This window comes from Schistocerca gregaria, chromosome 9 (assembly GCF_023897955.1).
Source record: "Schistocerca gregaria isolate iqSchGreg1 chromosome 9, iqSchGreg1.2, whole genome shotgun sequence".
NCBI classification, from domain to species: domain Eukaryota; kingdom Metazoa; phylum Arthropoda; class Insecta; order Orthoptera; family Acrididae; genus Schistocerca; species Schistocerca gregaria.
The window spans coordinates 258,662,405-258,689,452 of record NC_064928.1 but is presented as its reverse complement, the minus strand read 5'-3'; the positions used below and the strand labels follow the sequence as shown (position 1 = coordinate 258,689,452).

At 41.6% G+C, this 27,048-nt stretch overlaps 1 protein-coding gene across 2 annotated transcripts in view; it reads left to right on the top strand.

The window, feature by feature from the left end:
• The first annotated feature begins 363 nt into the window (after positions 1 to 363).
• Positions 364 to 27,048, top strand: part of LOC126291914 (uncharacterized) — a 39,629-nt gene continuing 12,944 nt past the window's right edge. Inside the window, exon 1 of one of the 2 annotated variants that reach the window (XM_049985649.1) lies at positions 364 to 681. The gene's annotated coding sequence lies outside the window, so the exon portion shown is untranslated. The remainder of the gene's footprint in view (positions 682 to 27,048) is intronic. The other variant, XR_007551915.1, reaches the window with a different exon arrangement.

Here is a 27,048-nt window from a genome sequence, read left to right as displayed (position 1 = left end):
AGGCCTTCTGGCAAGGTGATTCTCCGCCTGCCTGCAGACGAAGTGCTACACCTCCACTCCAGGACAGGACGTCGTCTTCGGCCGCCGGCTTCGCTTGCTGATTTTGCCGTCGACGTACCGGGTTTCACCCCTCGGTCTCCTACCAGTCGACCGCTTCCGCCTGACGCTGAAGAACTGTATGTTACCTTCCTAAATTCTCACCCCCCCCCCCCCACCCCCATTCACAGGGTCGTACTCCATACTGCGCGGGGAGGGGGGGGGGGGCTATGTGGCGTGCAGCGCCGTAAATATCGATATTTGTAAAGAGTGTAAGTGTGCTATCTTTGAGATGGAGAGTTTTGGAGGATGTTTTCCGCTAACGGCAGTTAGCCTCATGGACTTGTATCGGTGTAGACGTGAAGTGCTAATAAATTGTCATATGAGAGAATACTAGTTGTTTACCTACAACTATCACCCAATTCCCTCATGTCTAATATTGAATGTACAGTAGCCTAGTTGTTTCTGCGCCTACTAGATGGCGCTCGTAACAACACCATGTTTACTTTCCCACACTTTCTAAAGTGGGCACCTCAGTATCGTTGCATCTGTTGTTCACAGTACGAGCAGCCCTTAGCGGCTCGCCATCTCACAAGTGTTTATGACGTCGCCTTTCCGGCTTAGATCTTTTATATTATGTGACATGTAAGTACTGCATCAATTCGAGTCAGTGCAAACTTTAATCTTATTAGTGTACAGTACATCTAATGTTTTAGTACAGTTAATCTAATTCTGCTGGCGACGCTCATAGTATCGTCGAAACCAGGTCAATTTTGACTTAATATTTGAGACCGAGGGTTTATTTGTGAAAATATAAATCTTTCACGGTCACTAAACCTTAGCAGCTGTGTTCAAAGTTTTATATTTCTTACCTGCACAGGTCTCTAACGCTGCTTTTAAATACAACGAATTAAAAAAGAAAATTTTAAATATTAGCATGGCTATTTTAACAAGCAGTGTGAAAAAATAGGACTTGTCCCGACTTATACAAAAGCCTACATCAATTTTTCTGTATGTATGAAAAATCCAGTCCTTTAGACCTATCATTAAGAATAATATTTCTAATAGGCTGAAATAGCTTAACGCTGAAGACCGTCTTAACGAAGAAGCATACCATTTGTACTGAAATATTACAAACACTTATCGTGTTAACTATTATTTTAATATTGACATGTGGACTCAAATTAACGAACATCTAGAGATTTGTAAAATAGGTATAATGCAGAAACACGAGAGTAAGTTCAGCAGTCTTTTGTCTGCTTTCTAATGAAAATGCCCTCAGAATACATTTCAAAAAAGCAGCCACGTCTTTCATGTAATAATTTTAAATAAAACCAACATCGTCTCTACTGAGAATGAAAAAGTCCTGTTAGGAAGAGGACTAAAATACAATGTCAGACCTAACCTGTCAGACAGAAATGTGAGAAAATATGCTTGTTGATTTAAAAATCGGTCTCGATTATAAGATACATAATGCTTCTCAAGCCACAATTGCGAATGACGTAACCCGCATGCTAGAGAAAAATGCAGCTACTTTGTCTAATGCTATGCATCAAGACAGAATTTTAGTAACTTCCGTTAATAATAAACTTAAAACAACAAATGCTTTAATAACTAAATCCGATAAAGGTTGTTGTCTATACATAGCTTATATTTCTGAATATATTTCTAAAGCTGAAAATTTCTTCAGTGGGAACAACATATCGGAGCTGCATGATGATCCGACTCCTAAATTACAGAAAGTCAGCCATTAACAATGCAAAATTTCTTATAAAACCTTTCAAATAGAATCATACATATCAATATGAACCCTCAGCACCCTAAGCTTCGGTCACAATTCAAAATTCATAAACCTAATCATCCAATACGTCAAATCTCCAATAATATGAATGGCGCATATCACGATTTGGCCCGGTTTCTTTATGAAACTTTGAAAAATCCTTCGTTTTCGAAAATAAATATTCCGTTCCTAACAATCACGTTTTGGTCCAAAATATTAAAAACTTAGTATGCAGTTCAGACACCAAGCTGTTTTCCTTAGATATTAAAAATCTTTATACCAAAGACCCGGTACATAAGACGCTCATCATTGTGGAAGAAAACTTACGTCAATTTAAAAAAGATCTATCAGATAAACAGGTTACCGATTTTATGGATCTCATTAATGTCGTTGTCAAGTACAACTACATTGAATTCAACGGACAACTGTACCAGCGGTCTGATGGGCTTGCTATTGGCAACCCTTTAACCCGCATCCTCGCTGACATCTTTGCCAATTCCTTGAAAACGAAGCTATTTAACCATGTCTCAGCAGCGTAGAGGGTAAAAATCGTAGAGGGAAACCAAGAGATGAATACACTAAGCAGATTCAGAAGGATGTAGGTTGCAGTAGGTACTGGGAGATGAAGCAGCTTGCACAGGATAGAGTAGCATGGAGAGCTGCATCAAATCAGTCTCAGGACTGAAAAGTCGCTTCACTAGGTATCCTTTCTTAGAAAAAGATGTTGTTGTTGTTGTGGTCTTCAGTCCTAAGACTGGTTTGATGCAGCTCTCCATGCCACTCTATCCTGTGTAAGCCTCTTCATCTCCCAGTGCCTACTGCAACCTACATCCTTCTGAATCTGCTTCATGTATTTTATCCCTCCACGCTGCCCTCCAATACTAAATTGGTGATCCCTTGATGCCTCAGAACATGTCCTACCAACCGATCCCTTCTTCTCGTCAAGTTGTGCAACAAACTTCTCTTCTCTCCAATCCTATTCAATACCTCCTCGTTAGTTATGTGATCTACCCATCATCTTCAGCATTCTTCTGTAGCACCACATTTCGAAAGCTTCTATTCTCTTCTTGTCCATACTATTTATTGTCCATGTTTCACTTCCATACATGGCTACACTCCATACAAATACTTTCAGAAATGACTTCCTGACACTTATATTTATACTCGATGTTAACAAATTTCTCTTCAGAAATGCTTTCCTTGCCATTGCCAGTCTACATTTTATATCCTCTCTACTTCGACCATCATCAGTTATTTTGCTCCCCAAATAGCAAAACTCCTTTACTATTGTAAGTGTCTCATTTCCTAATCTAATTCCCTCAGCATCACCCAACTTAATTCGACTACATTCCATTATCATCGTTTTGCTTTCGTTATTCGTCTTATACCTCCTTTCAAGACACTGTCCATTCCGTTCAACTGCTCTTCCAAGTCCTTTGCTGTCTCTGAGAGGATTACAATATCATTGGTGAACCTCAAAATTTTTATTTCTTCCCTCTGGATTTTAATACCTACTCCGAATTTTTCTTTTGTTTCCTTTACTGCTTGAGCAATATACAGATTGAATAACACCGGGGACAGGCTACAACTCTGTCTTACTCCCTTCCCAACCGCTGCTTCCCTTTCATGCCCCTCGACTCTTATAACTGCCATCTGTTTTCTGTATAAATTGTAAATGGCCTCTCGCTCCCTGTATTTTACCCCTGCCACCTTTAGAATTTGAAAGAAAGTATTCTAGTCAACATTGTCAAAAGCTTTCTCTAAGTCTACAAATGCTAGAAACGTAGGTTTGCCTTTCCTTAATCTTTCTTCTAAGATAAGTTGTAAGGTCAGTATTGCCTCAGTGGTCCAGTATTTCTATGGAATCCAAACTGATCTTCCCCGAGGTCGGCTTCTACTAGTTTTTTCCATTCGTCTGTAAAGAAGTCCTGTTAATATTTTGCAGCTGTGACTTATTAGACTGATAGTTCAGTAATTTTCACATCTGTCAATACCTGCTTTCTTTGGGATTGGAATTATGATGTTCTTCTTGAAGTTTGAGGGTATTTCGCCTGTTTCATACATCTTGCTCACCAGACGGTAGAGTTTTGTCAGGACTGGCTCTCCCAAGGCCATTAGTAGTTCCAATGGAATGTTGTCTACTCCGGGGGACTTGTTTCGACTCAGGTCTTTCAGTGCTCTGTCAAACTCTTCACGCAGTATCGTATCTCCCATTTCGTCTTCATCTACATCCTCTTCTATTTCCATAATATTGTCCTCAAGTACATCGCCCTTGTATAGACCCTCTATATACTCCTTCCACCTTTCTGCTTTCCCTTCTTTGCTTAGAACTGGGTTTCCATCTGAGCTCTTGATGTTCATACAAGTGGTTCTCTTATCTCCAAAAGTCTCTTTAATTTTCCTGTAGGCAGTATCTATGTTACCCATAGTGAGATAAGCCTCTACATCCTTACATTTGTCCTCCAGCCATCCATGCTTAGCCATTTTGCAGTTCCTGTCGATCTCATTTTTGAGAAATTTGTATTCCTTTTTGCCTGCTTCATTTATTGCATTTTTATATTGTCTCCTTTCATCAATTAAATCTATTTCTTCTGTTACCCAAGGATTTCTACTAGCCCTCGTCCTTACACCTACTTGATCCTCCGCTGCCTTCACTACTTCATCCCTCAAAGCTACCTGTTTTTCTTCTACTGTATTTCTTTCACCCATTCCTGTCAATTGTTCCCTTATGCTCTCCCTGAAACTCTGTACAACATCTTGTTCTTTGTTTATCCAGGTCCCATCTCCTTAAATTCCCACCTCTTTGCAGTTTCTTCAGTTTTAACCTACAGGTCATAACCAATAGATTGTGGTCAGAGTCCACATCTGCCCCTGGAAATGTCTTACAATTTAAAACCTGGTTCCTAAATCTCTGCCTTACCATTATATAATCTATCTGAAACCTATCAGTATCTCCAAGCTTCTTCCATGTATACAGCCTTCTTTTATGATTCTTGAACCAAGTGTTACCTATGATTAAGTTGTGCTCTGTGCAAAATTCTACCATCTGGCTTCCTCTTTCATTTCTCTCCCCCAATCCATATTCACCTACGTTCCCTTCTCTCCCTTTTCCTATTACCGAATTCCAGTCACCCATGACTTAAATTTTCGTCACCCTTCACTATCTGAATAATTTCTTTTATTTCATCATACATTTCTTCAATTTCTTCATCTGCAGAGCTAGTTGGCATATAAACTTGTACTACTGTAATAGGTCTGGGCTTCATATCTATCTTGGCAACAATAATGCGTTCACTATGCCGTTTGTAGTAGCTTACCCGCATTCCTATTTTCCTATTCATTATTAAACCTACTCCTGCATTACCCCTGTTTGATTTTGTTTTTATAGCCCTGTAGTCACCTGACCAGAAGCCTTGTTCCTCCTGCCACCAAACTTCACCAATTCCCACTATATCTAACTTTAACCTATCCATTTCCCTTTTTAAATTTTGTAACCTACCCGCCCGATTGAGTGATCTGACATTCCACGCTCCAATCCGTAGAACGCCTGTTTTCTTTCTCCTGATGACGACATCCTCTTGAGTAGTCCCTGCCCGGAGATCCGAATGGGGGACTATTTTACCCAAGAGGACACCATCATTTAATAATACACTAAAGCTGCATGCCCTCGGGAAAAATTACGGCCATAGTTTCCCCTTGCTTTCAGCTGTTCACAGTACCAGCACAGCAAGGCCGTTTTGGTTATTGTTACGAGGCCAGGTCAGTCCATAACCCAGACTGTTGCCCCTGCAACTACTGAAAAGGCTGCTGCCCCTCTTCAGGAACCACACGTTTGTTTGGCCTCTCAACAGATACCCCTCCGTTGTGGTTGCACCTACGGTACAGCTATCTGTATCGCTGAAGCACGCAAGCCTCCCTTCCAACGGCAAGGTCCATGGTTCATGGGGAGGTTGCAGAAGATGCGTTGATGATATTCTAGTCACCTATAACAGACCCGCTGATAGAAATGATGATATATTTACTACCTCCATGAAAAAATGTCTTTCACTATTGAACTCAAAAGCGATAACCGCCAATTAAATTATTTAGACTTGACGCTTACAATAGAAGACAATATCACTTTCAATATTTTTCGAAAATATTCTTCCTCTTTTCATCCACAGTCTCAAAAAATGGCCTTTTTTCACTCTGCCGTCCACCGAGCCACCTCCATACCACTTTCAACAGAAAAGTTTAATGAGGAGATTAATTTACTTAATACCATAGCAGTCAATAATGAATACATGCCTAACATAGTGGACGATATCCTAAAAAGAAAACTGCAAGAACTACCACACACAACACCTCATGCACTGAAATTAAACCAAAAACACGTTTTTCTATTTCTTTCATAGGACCCACTCCCAATCATTCAGCGCATGCTTCGCAACAAATACAACTGCAATGTTGCCTTCTCTACTAATAATAATCCAAAGAGATACTTCATTCATAATTTGAGATCCATTCGCTCCCCTACAGAAAGTTCTGGCGTTCATAAGATCTGGGATACTTGCTCCTCCTATTGTATAGGACAACCCCTACGTCCTCTCACCATAAGATATGAAGAACATCTTTTGAGGAAGAACGGCACCAAGCCCCTAAATTCATCCTTTGCCGATCATCTCTTAATTACTTGACACGTGCCTAAAGCCATAGGCGATAACAATATTCTGCATACGGAAAAGGAGGGCCGTAGGTTAGATGTCTTATAGGAATTGGAGATTTTCAAACATCACTCGTTATGATGGCTTCATTCTCAACGAACAGCTGCAGCTGCGAAATAAAAACTTTTTTGATTCTTTAAAGCCATTGCTTGATCTTTGAGTCAGACTTCCTCATGCAGTTTACCGAAATGTTGTTTTCCTATCACATCTTTGCTGTTTTCTTGTATGTCATAACTAACGTTTGTACGTTAAAAAATGTATATCTATTTAAAGTAGATAAATATGTAACTACATCCTGCTATTATTAATTTTTACGTTATGCCTCAATCAGCTGCATCACAGTTTCATGTGTCTAATTTTGAATGTACAGTAGCTGTTTCTGCGCCTACTAGATGGCGCTTGTAGCAACACCACGTGTACTTGCCCACACTTTCTAAAGTGGGCACCTCAGTCTTCTTGCAACCATTGTTCACAGTACGAGCAGCCCTTAGCGGGTCGCCATCTAACAAGTGTTCATGACGTCGGCTTTCCGGCTTAAATCTTTTTTAATATGTGACTTCTAAGTACTGCATTTTTCAAGTTAGTAGAAACTTTAATTTGATTAATGTACTATATACCTAATGTTTTAGCACAGTTAGTCTAATTCTGAAGACGACGCTCATGACTTAATATTTGTGTCAGAGCTTATTTGTTACAATATACAAAATAAATTTACACATTTGTGAGAGAAATGCGACCAATGTCACGCTCTGGCATTACATCTATTAGATAGCAAATGACGAAAACGGGAGGATTTCTTAGGTTTTTACTACATATTAACACTTTTCACATTTTCTTTCGCAACATGGCTGCCAGACCTTGGACATGAGCAAGGACGTTAAGAGTTGCATGAACCAAGGCACCAAACCCGGCCAATTATTCAATAATCGATAACAGAAACTTGGATTGTGCTACTTCCTACTGGCCGATTGCATCAACTTAGTAGCTTCTACTGTGTTCTACTGTGTTGCTTGTAGTGTTTTCGCATTCCGCAGCACGCGACAGAAGTTAGCAGGTGATAAATGTACATGTTTGGGAGAGAAAAGCGACCATTGCGACGATCAGGCAGTACGTCCTTAAGACAGCAAATACCGAAAACCGGAGGTTTCCTCAGGTTTCTCTTAAATATTTGCTTTGGTGGAGTAATATCAAAGAAACACAACTCAATGAGTAACAAGCCCAAATATATGCAGTGAAACACGTAATGCGCCTTACGAAGCATGAATGAATACCATGCATTATATGGCAAACAGGAAGTGATACCATAACAACCAATGTGGCCAACCAATTCAGCAGGATATTCACTGCAGATCAATCACCCGCCATCTAGAGCAAACAGTCCCTGCAATATGTTGTTGTAGCTGAACAAGTACTCATGGAACCTGTGAAAATTTTGTAGTTAATTATTTCAAAGTAAATTAAAAGAATCAGTCATCCAAAACTCAACATACATAAAATCAAAGAGAGAAATCCAAACAATTATTTTCCGTCAAAAAATAAAAATCAAATTCTTATACCCACGTCTTTTGTACCCCCCCAAAGATTACTTGGTGCAGATGCACTCTTATCTGAACTCTTGTGGGAATCAACGTGAAGCAGCAAGTAATGAGGGACCCATCTGTAGTGTGACAAGTCAGGAATTAGGGTAGGATGTGAAGTGTGCTCAGACAGATGAAGCATTTAAGGTGTTCACTCGGGAAGTGGGAAAACCAGGCTGAGTCTGTCTGGCACAGATTGTCACTTTCAGCCATTGAATTCGTATCAGTGCCAGATTAGAATTTAAATTTTGTCAAGAAACCATTGTTATTTACACATTTGCTGAGGTAAGTGTGACATGACTTTTATTTTTCTTTATATACATAAAGGGATAGGGTCAGCAGCAATCTGTGGCTGTTTAGTGATGATGCTATGGTTTACAGGAAGGTGTTGCCATTAGGTGACTGTAGAATGATATGAGATGACTTGGACAGAATTTTTGGCTAATGTGATGAATGTCAGCTAACTCTAGTTGTGAAAAAATCAGTTAATGCAGATGATTAGCAATAACAAATCCATAAAGTTTGAATACGGCACTATTAGTATCCTGCTTGACACAGTCAGGTCATGTAAATGTCTAAGGCAACACTGCTAAGTGTCTTGAAATGGGATAAACGTGTAAGGCAAGTGGTCGACTTTTGTTTATTGGAATAATTTTAGGAAAACTTTGTTCATTTGTGACCCATTCTTTGGCACTGATAGTGTTTGGAATCCCCACCAGGTAGGATTAAAGCAAGACATCAAGGCAATTCACACTCTGGCTTCTAGGTTTGTTATTGGTAGGTTCAAATACACATGCAAGTATTACAGATGTGCTTTGGGAATTCAAATGGGAATCGATGAATGGAAGATGACATTGTTTCTGGAGAACACTATTGAGTCAATTTCGAGAACCAGCGTTTGAAGCTGATTGCAGAATGATTCTGCTGTATGGATAGCTAGATTACCTTCTATTAATAGTAAGAGGAAAAATCATTGTCCTGTGAATGAAATAAATCTAAATATACATACATACATACTCCCCCCTGCAGGTCTGGGGGTTAGAATAGGCCCGAGGTATTCCTACCTGTCGTAAGAGGCGACTAAAAGGAGTCCCTCCCCCTCAAGGGGGTAGTTAGCGCCTGCATCCGGAGACGGACGGCTTCACGACCTATATTTGCGTTCATTTTGGTTTTTCACTTCTTCTGGTTTCTTCCTTCCTTCCTTTGGTTGGTTCCTTTCTTTGTTCTTCTCCATCTCGCTGTCTTTCTTACTCTTCTCCTTGAATCCTCCTCCTTGAATCCTCCTCCTTGAATCCTCCTCCTTGAATCCTCCTCCACTTCGGCGTTTGAGACAGTATGTCCTTTCTTTCCCTCTCTTTCTTTTTCCTCTTCTTCCTTCCTCCCTGTGCGTCCCAGAAGGCCGACCCATGCGTTCGCACTCGTAGCCGGTGACGGGGGTAACGTGTAATTCCCCGCCCTGGGTAGACAAGTAAGGCACGCACGTACCCCCTGGTAAAGGCCAGGCCCAGGGAGGGGTGATTGCCTGAGCTGACACCCTCCAACCATGCAGATTGGTCCCTCCATCCGTTTCTCGGGAGGTGTGAACAGTCGCCTAAGGCGGGAATGCCCTCTGAGAGGGTCCCCACAAGGAAGGAGCGCGCCATCGGAGACGCTGGCAATCATGGGGGATTCCTCCACAATGGATTTCTCTTCTTCTTCTCTCTCGACTTCTGCCCACAAACGGAACCTTGACCAGCCACCAGTGACAAAACTACTACCACCTGCCCCACAGTTCCTTGTAGTTTCTCGATCTGAGGACGGAAAAGATTTTTCCTCGATCAACCCTTTCGTTATCCAGAAGGGTGTAGATGCCATAGCCGGATCTGTCAAGTCTTGTACCAGGTTGCGTAATTGTACCTTGTTACTAGAAACTGCTCCGGGCCACACTCCTGTACACGTTCCCTGTCCGGGTGGAGGCTCACCGCACTTTGAATTCATCTTGTGGAGTGGTCTATACTAGATCACTCGACGGATTGACTGACGAGGAGATTGTCTTTCCTCGCTGAGCAGGGCGTGACAGCTGTCCATAGGGTCATGAAAAAGGTCAACAATGACCTTGTACTGACCCGGACACTTTTCTTGACCTTTGACAGTGTTCAGCTGCCGTCACGCATCAAGGCAGGCCACGAGGTTATTTCTGTTCACCCCTATGTCCCGACACCTACGCGCTGCTACCAGTGTCAGCGTTTCAATCACATTCGCCATTGTTGTTCCAATGCTGCTACATGCGACTTGTGGCAGGGCTGCCCATGAGGCTGACTGTCCACCTCCGTCTCCTCGTTGTGTGAACTGTCGCGGTGACCATGCAGCGTCCTCCTGAGACTGTCCCGTCTACAAGGAAGAACGCTGTATCCAAGAAATTTGGGTCAAAGAGAGAGTCTCCACCTCGGCTGCTCGCAAGCTATTTGCTAGCAGGAAGCCCACGTTGCTCCCAGCGGGGAAGTACAGTACTGTCCTCGCCTCTCCTCAGACTACCAGGGAGGTGGCGACGCAGACATGCAATCTGACCTACAGCACTATGATCGTCCGTTAGGCCAGTGCTAAGATCGCCGCCCGGTCGACGTCTCCTCTTCCTCCCGTCGCCCCTCCAACACAAGCACTTTTATCAGCTTCTGCCAGGACGAAGACCCAGAAGTCAGAAGCACGGGCCTTCAAGACATAACCGTCTCGTGCAGACATTCTACGTACCTCGAACCCTCAGCCATCGACCAATCCTTCCACAAAAGGCCTTCCAAGAAGGCTCATAGGAAGCACAGTTCTCCTTCCCCGCCACGGCGCATTTCTCCTCCTGTGCCCCCCAGCGGTTGCCGCCCGAGGCCGTCATCCGTTTCGCCTGGCCGCACTGCTGGTAGCCAAACATCTGGCCGTTCACCAGCGGAGGAAGCTCCCCCTTCCGGCCATCTTCACAAGATGGCCGATGAACCTATAGAACAAATGGACGATGACTGTCCGCCTCCTGCTAGCGGCGGCAGTGCTCGCTCGAAGCCGGGCCCTCAGTGGCCTTCTCGATGAACCCTTCCTGCATATTCTTCTCACGATGGCACTTATTCACTGGAATATTCGCAGCATTCCTTCCAACCGAGAGGACTTGAAATTGCTGCTCCGCTCACACTGTCCTCTCGTCATAGCCCTCCAGGAAACCAAGCTACGCCCATGTGATCAAATTGCCTTGGCACACTACACCTCTGAGCGTTTTGACTTACCCCCTATGGCAGGTATTCCGGCTCATGGAGGGGTTATGTTGCTGGTCCGGGATGATATCTACTATGATCCCATCATATTGCACACCGCCCTGAAGGCAGTTGCCGTCCGCATTACTCTCCCCAATTTTACATTTTCCATCTGTACCGTTTACACTCCATCGTCGTCTGCCGTTACCAGGGCAGACATGCTGCAAATTGTTGCTCAGCCTCCTACACCATTTTTGTTAACTGGAGACTTCAATGCTCACCATCCTCTTTGGGGCTCTCCAGCATCCTGTCCGAGGGGCTCCCTGTTAGCAGACGTTTTCAACCAGCTCAATCTAGTCTGCCTCAATACTGGCGCCCCTACTTTCCTTTCAGACACCTCACACCTATTCCCATTTGGACCTCTCTGTCTGTACTACCCAACTTGCACGCCGGTTTGAGTGGTATGCGCTTTCTGATACATATTCGAGCGACCACTTCCCGTGTGTTATCCATCTCCTGCATCATACCCCCTCTCCGTGCGCACCTAGTAGGAACATCTCCAAAGCAGACTGGGGGCTTTCACGATCAAACCTTCACAAGCTGCGATAGTCAGGCCGCACACCTCACGGAAGTCATTCTCACTGCTGCTGAATATTCCATCCCTCGCACTACTTCTTCTCCACGTTCGCGTACCGGTCCCCTGGTGGACCGCAGCATGTAGAGACACTTTACGTGCTCGTCGACATGCTTTACGCACCTTTAAACGCCACCCTATAGTGGCGAATTGTATCACTTACAAACGATTACGTGTGCAGTGTCGTTGTATTTTCAAAGAAAACAAGAAAGCCAGCTGGGCTGCTTTCACAAGCACCTTAAACAGTTTTACTCCTTCTGTTGTCTGGGGTAGCCTGCGCCGGCTACCTGGCACTAAGGTCCACTCACCAGTTTCTGGCTTGACGGTTGCGAATGACGTCCTTGTGGCCCCTGAGGATGTCTCCAATGCCTTCGGCCACTTTTTCGCAGAGATTTCGAGCTCCACTCATTACCCCCCTGCCTTCCTCCCCCGAAAACGGGCAGCAGAGTCAAGGCCACCTAACTTCCGCTCCTCGAATCGTGAAAGTTATAATGCCCCATTCACCATGCATGCGGGAACTCGAAAGTGCACTTGCCCGGTCACGGTCCTCCGCTCCAGGGCCTGATTCTATTCATATTCAAATGCTGAAGAACCTTTCTCCTGCGGGTAAAGGTTTCCTTCTTCGTACTTACAATCGCATCTGAATTGAGGGACATGTTCCCGCTTGCTGGCGCGAGTCTATTGTTGTACCAATTCCTAAGCCGGGGAAGGACAAGCACTTGCCTTCCAGTTATCAACCCACATCGCTTACCAGCTGTGTCTGTAAGGAGCGAATGGTTAACTCTCGTTTGGTTTGGCTGCTCAAATCTCAACCCCTACTTACCAATGTACAATGTGGATTTCGTAGGCGCCGCTCTGCTGTTGACCATTTGGTTACCCTGTCGACCTTCATTATGAATAACTTCTTTCGGAAGTGCCCGACCGCGGCTGTGTTCTTTGATTTGGAGAAGGCTTAAGACACCTGTTGGAGGGCGGGCATTCTCCGCACCATGCATACATGGGGCTTTCGCGGTCGCCTCCCTCTTTTTATTCGTTCCTTTTTAGTGGATCGACAGTTCAGGGTATGTGTGGTTTCTGTCATGTCAGACACCTTTCGCCAGGAAAATGGGGTGCCACAGGGCTCCGTTTTGAGCGTCGCTCTCTTCGCCATAGCGATCAATCCAATAATGGATTGCCTCCCAGAGTGTCTTCATGCTGAAGCTGGTGAATTGCCACTCACCTACCGACGAGATATGCTGCTTCGTCTTTACGCCTGTCGGCTTCTGTCAATGCCCGACCACCCATCGTATCGTGACTTTTTGACGACTCTTGACCGTCAATACTGGTTGTATGTCCCTGCCCTGCTACCCCCTGGAGTTCGCTTTCGTCGCCTCCTTCAACATCTTGATTTTTCACTCCCTGCAACCTTTAGAGTGGGCGAGAGCCGCACGCCACCTTGGCTCCAGGCTCAGGTTCACGTTCACCTTGACCTCCGCTCGCTCCCAAAGGAGGTTACCCCCGGTTCAGTATACCACTCCCGTTTTGTCGAACTTTGTTTGAAGTTCATTAATATGACCTTCATTTATACAGATGGCTCTAAGACCAATGACTGGTTCGGGAGTTCTTTTATTGTCGGTGCACAAGGTTTCAAATACTGGCTACATGGCCATTGTTCGGTCTTCACAGCTGAGCTCTTTGCCCTCTACCAGACTGTTCTTTACGTTTGCCGCCACCGACATTCTGCTTATGTCATCTGCTCCGATTCTCTGAGCGCCATCCAGAGCCTCAGTGATCCGTATCCGGTTCACCCTTTCGTGCACCGGATTCAACGCTCTCTTCAGCAGCTGGTGGACGACAGGTCTCCAGTTTGCTTTACGTGGGTTCCTGGCCATGTCGGTATCCCTGGGAACGAAGCTGCAGGGGCCGCGGCCAAGGCTGTGGTCCTCCAGCCTTGGACGGCTTCTTGCTGTGTCCCGTCATCAGATTGTTGCACGATCATTTGTCAGCGCATTTTATCGCTGTGGCATGCCGACTGGACTGCACTTAGGGAGAACAAGCTTCGGGCCTTGAAACCTCTTCCCATAGCTTGGACGTCCTTCTCGGCGGGAGGAGGTCATTTTGGCCCGGCTACGAATTGCACACTGCTGGTTCAGCCATCGCCATCTGCTGACGGCAGCGCCGGCACCATTCTGTCCATGTGGGCAATTGCTGACTGTCCGCCACATTTTAACGTCCTGTCCGGATTTTACTACGCTGCGTCTTGATCTTGGCCTGCCATGCACTCTGGATGCCATTTTAGTGGATGACCCAGGAGCTGCTGCTCGCGTTCTTCGTTTTATCAACTTGACACACCTGTCTAAGGACGTTTGATTATGCTGTAGTTTTTTAATCCTATGTCTGTTAATACGTCTTTTATAGTGTTGTCCCTTTTAGTTGCTGTTTTAACCTTGTGCTTCGTGGTACATTCCTAAATTAGTCAGGGCGCTAATGACCATTGTAGTTGTGCGCCCTAAAACCACAAAAAATACATACATACAGCCCTTCCATTTCAGCTGGCTGAAAATAAAATCATCTTCATGAACTCTTAAAAGATGAAAATTTCAATCATTCTTGGTGTGCTGCACATGCTCTGAGTTCTGAGTCTTTGGAATCATTTGAGAGTTCGTGATAATGTGATTTACTTTAAGTATCAGATAATGTTTTCCTCATGAACTTTTATTAGTGTGTGATTTAAAAAATATTGATAGTAATGGTTATGAGAAAATTGTGTCCATAGATTGTTACAAGCATTGATTTATGTGCGCCTTCATTGTGCCCAACACAGTTCACATTAGGAGAATTAAAACGTAATTTTTTGTGCCTTTTTGCACGCATGCGCAACTTAAATCTGGATAAAATCATGTTCAATTTTGGCGACGAGTTTTAAGCATTGTGGAATAAACTTAAACAAAAAGAATATGCACATTTATTACAAAACATAAAAGAATTGTTTACCTGACTCTTTTGCTTCAAATGACCATTCCTCATAGATAATTGACAAATGATCATTCCTTTTGGGACATCGTATATATGATAACTAAACAGTAGAAACTCCATTTTGTAATAAGAACTATACAACAGATAGCATAGACTGCTACTCAATGTAAAGATGATCCATTGAGTTGCAGACAGGCACAACATAAAGACCAATGAAGAAACTGTAACACATGCAGCTGTCGGCGAAAGCCTTTTTCATCAAAGAAAATGCACACATTCACACAAGCAAGCACACTTCATGCACACTCAGCCACCACCATCATCAGGTCGAACAGAACACACATTTATTGGTTCTGTGAGAATTTAGCATGTAGAATACAAAACATGACAATCCTGAATAATCATTGAGCAGTTAGTATATGCCTGCACTTTAAATAATGAAGTAACATGGAACATGAAAAAGATAACTTGTTAATAGTGTATTACACAGTATGGGAGCCTAAGTGCACTCAGTAGCTCCATAACACACACGTATCTTTGTATACATGAAATTCATACAACCCAAAACAGACGGAAACATTAAGTACCATGAAAATTAATCAAAAAAGCAAGATTTATGTGTTGGCTATCAGCATGCATTTTCGTGAAGTTAAAGGCAAGGATGATATCTGCCTAGTAACACTGTTAATTAGTACCCATAACTATGAGTATATAATGCACAAAACATTTGCATTAGGGCTTGAAGCTATTTGAATAATAATGCACATACTGCTTACTGATGCAGAATTTGTTGCAATACTTGTTAGCTTATTGTTTGTTCACAAACATGTGTAAAAGATGCAGTTACACTGTGTACTAATAAACTGGAGATGTGATGCTATAGAATGGCACCGTGATTCTAAGGTTGGTCAACACTGAAGATTCTTTTGCTGATGTAGCTTGGAAAGAAAACTTCGAACCATAATTTAGACACTCTCGTTTAAGGCAATCTGCATATCCACATTGCTCATTTGCATCTTCACTATTTAATGAGTTGCCACTCCCATATACAATAAAACCTTACCTGTTTCAAGGAGCCATTATTATTATAACATGGCAGTGCAATGATTATTTTAGTGCCATATCAGAGTAATAATTGCACATGACTGTTGTATGAGCATTGATTGTTGTACATCAGCACATGATGCATTCAGTTAACAGATCATAATTTATGGGGTTGGGATAACAACCAGTGGTTTCATGTTAACAGCACTCACACACAAAATAAGTTCAAAACACAATGTTGACACAGTACAGAAACACATTTAAAGAGAGCAAGTGGAACATTCTAGGGATCAGCAGTTATCTGCATTTCCTATTCAGCCATGATTGTGACAAAACTTTACTATATTAAGGAAAAACCCTGCTACAGTTTCAGTGTACAGACTGTTGGCTAAATATTTTCCTTAGATGCACTTAAACAAATGCTCCATATACCATTAGACAAATATTACTGCAATTTCAGAGCAGTGTCTGTCTAATTCTAGCCAAGATCCCTAGTCACATTTCTTTTCTTCAAATGTTTGTTCTGAATGTAAAAGTGTTTGACTAAAATAATCTTCACTTGCCCCCTTCCAACCGAATCCAGCCCTTGTGAAAGTCTTCAAAAATATGTATAAAGTTTACAATGTTGTTTTCCATTGCCCTTCTTCACGCACTGCTAACACATACTCGTACATGCAAGAAAATAAGAAGAAAAATACACTGAACATTTAAACAACAAAAATGTTTAAAGAACAGCAGTTCGATTGTTACCGCAGAATTAAAACTTACTTGCACAGCCAGTGTATTTCATGCTAAGATTTAGTGGTTGTGCTATGTACAATATTTAAAGAAAAGTTTTTATTTACTCAACAAAAAAATGTTACTGCACTGGAATTATGAGGGGCATATAATAAGTAATGCAACAAAATTTTTCCTGGAAGCAAGTTTCTTATTTAAGATGCTAATAACCACATTGTTTCCCATCCTCTTGGTTGCAAAAACATGTTTCTCTGTAAAACAATGTTTCTCAAAATAATCTATGTGCAATGCAATGGGCTTGTACCAGTTGACTGGGAGTGCCTGTATGCCTGCATGTACCACTCTGCTGGTTGACGTCAGAGTGAATATCCTGCTGCACCAATAACTTCACCATCTTACACATACTTCCTGCAGAGTGCAAGCTGCATTGAGCCAAACAGATGGAAATCGGAATGTGTGAGATTGTCAGTAGCCTCTATAAGGAACAAGAGTCCAATGCAGTTTCGTGAGCAGCTCCGTGTGGATATAAGCTTGTTTTGAGTTCTTGGATTGTCATGGAAAAGGAGAATTTTGTTTGCATTTTTGTGGTGACGAACACCCTGAAGTCATTTCTTCAATTTCCTGAGTGTAGCACAATAAATGTCAGTTAATTATTGCACTGCAAGAGAGGACATGAAACAGAATAACACTTTCTGAATCCCAGAAGATTGTCACTGTGACTTTAATGGCCGGGTGTGCGGCTTTGATCTTCTTCCTCAGAGAAGTGGTGTGGGACAACTCTGTGGCTTGCAGTTTTGTTTCCGGTTCAGAGTGACGAACCCATGGTTCATCGCCTGTGATGTTTGACAAAAAAATTGACACAATCAGCCAAGTAACACGCAAGCAGTTCTGAACAAATGGTCCTTTCTTGCTCTTTGTGGTCTTCTGTTAGGTGATGTGGAATCCAGTGGGCACACATCTTAGAGTACCCCATCTAGTGGGTGACTGTGCCATCACTGTCAACAGATGTCCAGTTGAGCAGTGAAGTGTTTTGATTGTGAACAGTCACCCATCTCGACTGTGGGCAAGTTCTAAAATTGTAGGAGTCCTAGCTGTGTGCAGCTGCTGGCATGTGGGAGATTAGATAGGTTTGCTTAACCTTGTTGCGAGGGTGACAAATGCTTGCCCAATGACGCACCATGCATTTCTTCACTGCCCGGTCTCTGTAGACATCCTGCCAAAAGAAATGCAGTCACAGCTCCCTTTTCGGAATACTCCTCTGTTAGACACAATTTTGAAGACTACACACAGTGCTGCTACCTATCAAACTTGATGAGCTATGGTGGCAGAAGTGGCAATATTCCACAATTTCCCACAACAAATTGCGCATATGTCGACCAATATTTGTGGAGAAAAAATTGTTTGTTGCATTACATATTGCATTCCCCTCGTATTTATGGCATTGAATTGTGTGTGGTGCATAGTAAATGAAACAAAAATGCAAATTAATTGTTTCGTTAAGGAATAAACTTTTGAGGTTATCCATAATCAGTTATCGCAGCTCCTGGTTAAAAAATTAGAATGTATAAAAATAGCACCAGTAAAACAACTTTACAGAGTAAATTGGTTTGCTTGTGGGCGAAAAGCAAAAATAGTTCACATCACACAATATGATACAGAATGTGGTCAGACCCACTTCAATAGATGGATTAATTTGGGAAACATTCATAAGAAATATTTAAATAGATGCTCAGTACTAGGTCAGATTGACCTAAATATAAAATAAAATTGAAAAGATTGTGAGCAGTAGATATGGGGAAGTGTTTTGGAAGAGTTTAAGTTTTTAGAGCAGAAAGATAAAATGACAGTGTTCTACCTATAGCTTTTCCTCATCAGGTACCTTTGTACAGTTTGTCATTAATGTCTGTCTGTCTGTCTCTGTCTGTCTCTGTCTGTCTGTCTCTGTCTGTCTGTCTCTGTCTGTCTGTCTCTGTCTGTCTGTCTGTCTGTCTCTGTCTGTCTGTCTCTGTCTGTCTGTCTGTCTCTGTCTGTCTGTCTGTCTCTGTCTGTCTGTCTGTCTCTGTCTGTCTGTCTGTCTGTCTCTGTCTGTCTGTCTGTCTGTCTGTCTGTCTCTGTCTGTCTGTCTCTGTCTGTCTCTGTCTGTCTCTGTCTGTCTGTCTCTGTCTGTCTGTCTGTCTGTCTGTCTCTCTGTCTCTGTCTGTCTGTCTCTGTGTCTGTCTGTCTCTCTGTCTGTGTCTCTGTGTCTCTCTCTGTGTCTCTGTGTCTCTCTCTGTGTCTCTGTGTCTCTCTCTGTGTCTCTGTGTCTCTCTCTGTGTCTCTGTGTCTCTCTCTGTGTCTCTGTGTCTCTCTCTGTGTCTCTGTGTCTCTCTCTGTGTCTCTGTGTCTCTCTCTGTGTCTCTGTGTCTCTCTCTGTGTCTCTGTGTCTCTCTCTGTGTCTCTGTGTCTCTCTCTGTCTCTGTGTCTCTCTCTGTCTCTGTGTCTCTCTCTGTCTCTGTCTCTGTCTCTGTCTCTGTCTCTGTCTCTGTCTCTGTCTCTGTCTCTGTCTCTGTCTCTGTCTCTGTGTCTGTCTCTGTCTCTGTCTCTGTGTCTGTCTCTGTCTCTGTGTCTGTCTCTGTCTCTGTCTCTGTGTCTGTCTCTGTGTCTGTCTCTGTCTCTGTGTCTGTCTCTGTCTCTGTCTCTGTCTCTGTCTCTGTCTCTGTGTCTGTCTCTGTCTCTGTCTCTGTCTCTGTGTCTGTCTCTGTCTCTGTGTCTGTCTCTGTGTCTGTGTCTGTCTCTGTGTCTGTCTCTGTCTCTGTGTCTGTCTCTGTCTCTGTGTCTGTGTCTGTGTCTGTGTCTGTCTCTGTGTCTGTCTCTGTGTCTGTCTCTGTGTCTGTCTCTGTCTCTGTGTCTGTCTCTGTCTCTGTGTCTGTCTCTGTGTCTGTCTCTGTCTCTGTGTCTGTCTCTGTCTCTGTGTCTGTCTCTGTCTCTGTGTCTGTCTCTGTGTCTGTCTCTGTCTCTGTGTCTGTCTCTGTCTCTCTCTGTGTCTCTCTCTGTGTCTCTCTCTGTGTCTCTCTCTGTGTCTCTCTCTGTGTCTCTCTCTGTGTCTCTCTCTGTGTCTCTCTCTGTGTCTCTCTCTGTGTCTCTCTCTGTCTCTCTCTCTGTCTCTGTGTCTCTCTCTCTGTCTCTGTGTCTGTCTCTGTGTCTCTCTCTCTGTCTCTGTGTCTGTCTCTGTGTCTCTCTCTCTGTCTCTGTGTCTGTCTCTGTGTCTCTCTCTCTGTCTCTGTGTCTGTCTCTGTGTCTCTCTCTCTGTCTCTGTGTCTGTCTCTGTGTCTCTCTCTCTGTCTCTGTGTCTGTCTCTGTGTCTCTGTCTCTGTCTCTGTGTCTCTCTCTCTGTGTCTCTCTCTGTGTCTCTCTCTCTGTGTCTCTCTCTGTGTCTCTCTCTCTGTGTCTCTCTCTGTGTCTCTCTCTCTGTGTCTCTCTCTGTGTCTCTCTCTCTGTGTCTCTCTCTCTGTGTCTCTCTCTCTGTGTCTCTCTCTGTGTCTCTCTCTGTGTCTCTCTCTGTCTCTGTGTCTGTCTGTAATAAAAATAAAAATAATTTTATTGTCATTCAGCTGGTTACAGCAATAGAGTCAGGAGCTTATATTTCTACATAAACTACTATATCGATGTAAATTGGTTAAAAACATAAAATAGGTACACATTAGAATACAGTATTTTCAACTTTAAAAAAATTCATCAATGGTGTAAAACGGATTGTTCACTAGTAGCTTGTATAATTTAGCTTTAAAAATATTTACAGGCAGTTCTTTAAAGTCAGCACTTAGTCTATTAAACATCCTTAGTCCGAGAACTAGATACGAGTTTTGCGATTTTGATAATCTACAATATGGTACGTCTACAGATGTTCTTTTTCTAGAATTATGGCTATGAATATCATTTCTAAACACAAAATTAGAGACATTGTTTCTAATGTACAATAAAACATTGTAGATGAATAAGTTTATTACTGTAAGACACTGCAATTTAATAAACAGAGGTTTACAATGTTCTTTTTTATCAGAATCCGTTATTATTCTGATCACTTTCTTCTGTAAAAGTAAAATGTCATTTACATGACAGCTACTACCCCACCGTAAGATTCCATAAGAGATGATGCTTTGGAAGAAGGCAAAATATGCTGATCTCACATAGTCATTGGGGGACATGTCTTTTTAAATTTCTAATTAGATAAATGACTCTTGAAAGCTTAGCCAATATATTTTTAATGTGTGGTTCCCATGTTAATTTATTGTCAATAGTAACACCTAAAAATTTAACAGTTTCTAATTCTTGGTAATTGGGAATCTCTTTAAGGCTAAAGTAAAGTGTCTGGGTTTTGTTTTCATTTAGTAGGAAGCCGTTAGCTTTGAACCATAATGAGGACTGAGCAAGGGTATTTTCAGTCAGTGTTTTTAGTGTACCTAGATTAGAGCTTTTATGTAGAAAAGTTGTCATCAGCATACAATATTGTGTGAGAATTTATGAATAAGGGCAGGTCATTAATCATTAGTATAAACAGTAAAGGTCCAAGCACCGACCCTTGAGGCACTCCATACCTAACATTAACCAAATTTGAGTTCTCTCTACCAATGCACACAACTTGTTGACGGTTCTCTAGAAAAGACCTGAACATATTTATACTGTTGTCATCAAAACCATAGTAAACTAGCTTTTTCAGCACAGTGTCATGGTCTACACAGTCAAAGGCTCTGCTCAGGTCACAAAATGTAGCCTGGGCATAGTCCCTAGCCTCGAACACATCTAGGACTAATTTTACGAGGGAGTCCATTGCATCCGTTGTGGATTTACCTTTTCTAAATCCAAACTGTTTATCACTAATTATATTTAGTTTACCCAAGTAGACACTAACATGCTCATACATAATTGTTTCTAAAATTTTTGAAAAAATTGGGGTTATGGATATAGGTCTGTAACTAGCGGGACAGTTCTTTTCCCCTTTTTTATATATGGGCACAACTCTAGAAATTTTTAGTATGTCAGGGAACTTACTTTCAACTAGGCATTTGTTAACACAAAAGGTTAAAGGATAAATCACACAACCAATAACATCTTTCAACAAATTAACTGACATATCATAGTAATAAACACTAACTGAAGGTTTGAAATTTTTTACAATTTTTAGGATATTATTTGGGCTCACTTCCGTGAAAGTGAAGGTGCTCGGGGGAAGCTTTTCAAAACAGCTGTCCATAATGCTAAGTGCATTTTCAGGGGTTTGTTTATTGAACTACTAATTTCTTCAATGGACTGGATGCAATATTTATTAAATTCTTCTGGGGTAATGGCGATTTCCTCTTTGTATTTAGTGTGTGCAATGGAGTTTATTACACTCCACGCCTTTTTGCATATATTGTTAGATTTTTCAATGTTTACTATGTTATGCAGTTTCTTTGCTTCATTTATTGCCTTCCTATACTTGTATTTAGCTTTAGCATAGTTCTTTATGCAGTTCTGATTTACTGGATTTGTACAGACTAGAATACAGCATGACAGTATTTTTCAGGTGCCCTAACTGTGGAGTATACCATTCCTTCGTTTTCCTTTTCTTGTAATTACTACTAATATTCACTGTTCATTTTTTCAGAGGGATGTTATTTTCAAATATATTTAAGAATACGGAGAAAAACTTGGTGAAAACAATATCACCTGAACAGTGTTGAAACTTATTAAAACGTGTGTCCCAACTGAAATAAGTGAGGGCATGTCTAAACCTATCCACCCTCTCTTTGCTCACTGGTCTTGTAATCACAATTTTAGATTCTCGTTTAGTGCAGTCTGAAGTTACATTATTAAGACTAAGATATACTGTATCATGGTCTGAGAAAGGGAAACCAATTACATCAGTGGACATATAAGTTCTCTTAATATTTGTAAATATATTGTCTAGACAGGATGAGCCTCTGGTGGGTTTGCAGTTAACATAGTACAGGTTAAATTGTCGAAGCACATTTTGGAGCTCTGTCACAGTTTTTCTGTCCCGCAGGACATCAAAACTTGAGTTGATATCCCCTCCAATGACAATATTGTATTTTTTCCATTTTGGTATACATATGTACATTAAGATTTCCTCAAGTTTCTCCAGAAAGATATGTGGGTCACCACTAGGTGCCCTGTACACTACTACTACCATTAGCTTAAGGCTCTCAATTACTAGACCTGATATTTCAAAATGCATTTCATCACAAACGGTATTGAGATCCATCCTGCCAGAGTTTGGTGCAAGAGTTGTTTTTGTATATATTGCTACCCCACCACGTAAGTGCTGTTTTCTACAATAGTAACTTAGTAGTGTGTAATCCTCCAATACTTTGTACCCAAGCTCATCCTCTTTGCACCAATGTTCACTTAAACAGAGAACATCTACCACGTTTTCATTTGAAAATTCGTTGACTATTACGTTTTTATCTGTCATACCCTGAATATTGAGGTAGCATATTTTGAACCCTACTTTAGGCATTTCTTCTTTTGTATATTCTCTTAGTTGACATGACCTAGTGTTGCCGCATAAAAGTTGACCAGGTTGTGTCCTTCCATTACTAGAACACCCAGCCTGGTCTATGCATACAAGTTTTTTGTCATCTCAGTTGAAACATAATCCAAACACATTACTGGTCTTTTTTCCTTCTCTAGCTTATCCAATACTATTCCGAGAATTGTATCACTTAAAACACATTTACCTAGCTTATTGAAATGTTGCCCATGCTTGGTATGCCATTCTCTGCTACAACTAATGGTGTTAATTAAGGAAACATTCTTAAAGTGCTTACAGATAGCTTTGTACTCCTTGTTGGTCTGCTCCACTTCCTTATTCACGCACGACCACTGGGGCAAATCGTGTCGATGAGGAACATTAACAACAATCACGTTGGTGTGGGTTAACACTTCGAGAGTCTTCTTCAGTGTCGAAGTAGCTATCTTCCTTTCATTTCTGCTGACGTCGTTTGCTCCGGCCATTACCACTACAAAGTCTCTGTCCGCGAGGGCTGTGCTTTCTTTCTTGATTGATGTTGCAACGTCTCGTAGACCAGCTCCTGACTTAACAGTACCTTGTATTTCAAACTCGTTAATCACACGAGGTCCGCGTTCCGTTAACATAGCTGCTAATCCTCTGGTGTAACTGTCTGAATAAATCTTAATTTTACGTTTTTTTCTTGTACCTTACTTCGCTGTTCGCCAAGTTTTGAGTGTCCTGCACCACATTATCAGATGAGTATGCTGATACAGTTTCTATGTCACCTGTGTTTTGAAGCGAATTATATTTGTTATTTAATGGTAACAGAATGTCCTGCCTATGTTTATTGTTAATATGTTTGTAAAAGCTCCTCTTCGATTTTACAGTAACCCATTTACTGCTAGGCCTGTTGAGAGCCGTTTTAGTCGTAGCTTCACTTTCTGGCAATCCTTCCATGGGTTTGGAGATATTAAGACATAGCCGATGATCACTCTCTTCCAATTTAAGCTTGAGTCTTCTGTTTTCATCACTCAGAATTTTTGTTTCCTCTCGTAGCTCAGCAATAATTAACAGATCATTTTCGGAAGATGAAGCACCGACTTTCACATCTTTGGTCGTTGTTTTACCACGCCATTGCTCTGACTTGTGTGGATTTACTTCATATTTCTCGTACAGTTTTTTTAATTCATTCTGCAAGAGTCCAATGATTTTAAGATATGATAGGTTTTCCTTTTTTATACTGTCGGTCTTCCTTGCTACATCACAAGTACATGTTTCTTGATCATTAAGAGATGCAGCCTTTTGTTTACAATCCGCACAGTTCCACATAGTCGCACAGTTATCGTCGCTTCTCAGGGAAGGATCAGCCTTTCCGCAACGAAAATGAAATTTGTAGTTACACTGGACACACACGAAGCCACTTTTAACAGGTTTCATGCACTTTTTGCAAGTTTGACACTGTATAACATTATTTTCGACAACCTTTACATTCAAAACTTCTGCAACTGACGCCATCTTGAGGCTTCCTGTCTCTCTCTCTCTCTCTCTCTCTCTCTCTCTCTCTCTCTCTCTCTCTCTCTCTCTCTCTCTCTCTCTCTCTCTGTGTGTGTGTGTGTGTGTGTGTGTGTGTGTGTGTGTGTGTGTGTGTGTGTGTGTGTGGGGGATGTGTTGTTAGAAAAATGGAACAAAAAGTCTCAATGTTCAAGTTCCATCATTTTGAATAAAATTGTTGAGCTTTCAACAGTTTTCTGCCATCATATTCAGGAATAAAATCACTTACTTGGAACTGGCACACTATTCTGCTCTGGTATGATTTTTTTGAGTAATTTAATTGAAAGCTTTGTTGCTTTGGTAAAAGTAAAATAGGTTCTTTTTGTCGTGACAGAATAAATTACTATTAATCACACCAGATTTGTCAGAGAACAGCAGCAACATGTGTAATTGATCCAGCTTTAAGGAATTCTATTACCTTTCAGCGGAAAACTCGTGCGTTAGAAAAGTCACGGTGTTCCGTTCGAAGCAGGAGCCGGCTGTCTTTTCTTATTCGCGATATAGAAAATTACTAAAAAATGAACAGAAATTTTTTCAGAGGAAGATCGCGCAGAGAAAGCAGACAGAAGTTACATGAAAGAAACCTAAGGGACCAACAAATTGGATTTGTACGAACATATAAATGGAACTGAAAGAACTTGGAATAAATATTATAACGATGTCGTCACGACAGCCTCCTGTTCCGACAGAACACAAGCTGGATCATAAACTACATAAATCTTTTAAACAGAAAAGATTATCACAAGTATAATTAATGAAAATAAGGTTGAGAGATTTTCTTTGAAATTAAATAAACTTCAAGGCTTCAAGTATTATATTATGAAACGGAAACTTACATTAACATGGCCACCCATTGTGGTAGTGGAGCGAATTTTCATGATACACATTCTCGAGTGTTTGTGGCTACATATATTTTTAATCACTTAAACTCTTAAAGTTACAATAAAATGATTATATCAGCATGGAGCACAATAATTTTGCGTCCAACTCGCAACACATTCACAGAAGAACAGCTAGAGAGTGGCGCGGCTCCCTGCAGAAGTAAAAATTGGCAATTGTTATTTTGAAACATAGGTGCGTCGTTTTTTTTTTTACTGATCGATAGCAGCGTATAACAGTTTATAGCTATCGTGATATTCTGCGCTTTTCAGGAGCACGGCAAAGATATCTGGTTACAGCATTCATTTGAATATGTTAAAAGTTCGCACATACTGACACGAATACAGAAAAAAAAACTTTTACATGTTAAAAAATCGCATTGATAAAGGCTGTAATGTCACACTGCTTATATAGGAGGACCAGCAGAATCTAGAAAATTCCAGGGTGGGGGCAAGATGACACATTGTTTATGGATGGGTAACAGGAGGGAATGACTGAAACTTACAGGGAGGCAAAACGGCAGTTTCAAATGTGGTGTTGGTGTCCCTCAGCATGTGACACCATTTAATTCTGTGACACTCTCCTGTGGTAGGTTTCAAACCATGCTGGCTTGTCTGTGTCAGAAGCAGAACACAGAACCAACTGTGACACTCATTTTATCCCTGAAGACAAGTGGTAGAGACACTATTAAAATCTTGAGTTTTATCTGAAATGACACCACCAAGATACAGGCAGAACTCCAGAAGTAGTTTCTTTACTTAAACGTCCACATGTCTCCATGCACTGGCAGAGAAATATAGGCAGGTAGATGTGACACACTTCAAAGGTGGGTAAACTTTCTGCATTTCTACCATCTGGAAGTACTTTAGGTTGATCAGCCAAGATGACTAAAGAGGCTAAGATTAGGTGTTTGTAAATCCAGGGACCATCTTCTCAAATAGAAATCTTCCAGTGGAATGGCACTGTAAAATGTGGAGGACAACAAACAATGGATCACCTGTGCCACTGCCCATCTGCCCTGAGTTGTGCAGTCATGTAGTGATGGATAGCTGATGAAGACTGAAGGCAGTATAGTTGCTGTGGCCCAGTTCTGGGCCAAGATAATGTAGTTGATAATGTAAACCATGTAAATTGTGGTTTTAGTGGTATCACATAATATGGTAGAATTTTGTATGGCTTCTGGCTTGAGTAAACCTCTAGATTCAAATAATGTTTTTTTTTTTTTCAAACTGATGTTTCACATTTGTGTAACAAAATTTAATTTGTGAGTACTTGGATTTTCATGCAGATAGTAATTAAAAATAAATAGATAAATTTTTATTAACATATTTGAGTCCATATTATTTGTTAACATTTCTGTTAGTTAATGAGAAATTCAGAAAAGTAAGAATAAATGTTATGCTTCTAGTGAGATTCAAAAAATCATCATGATTTTATTCTGCTTACGCTATG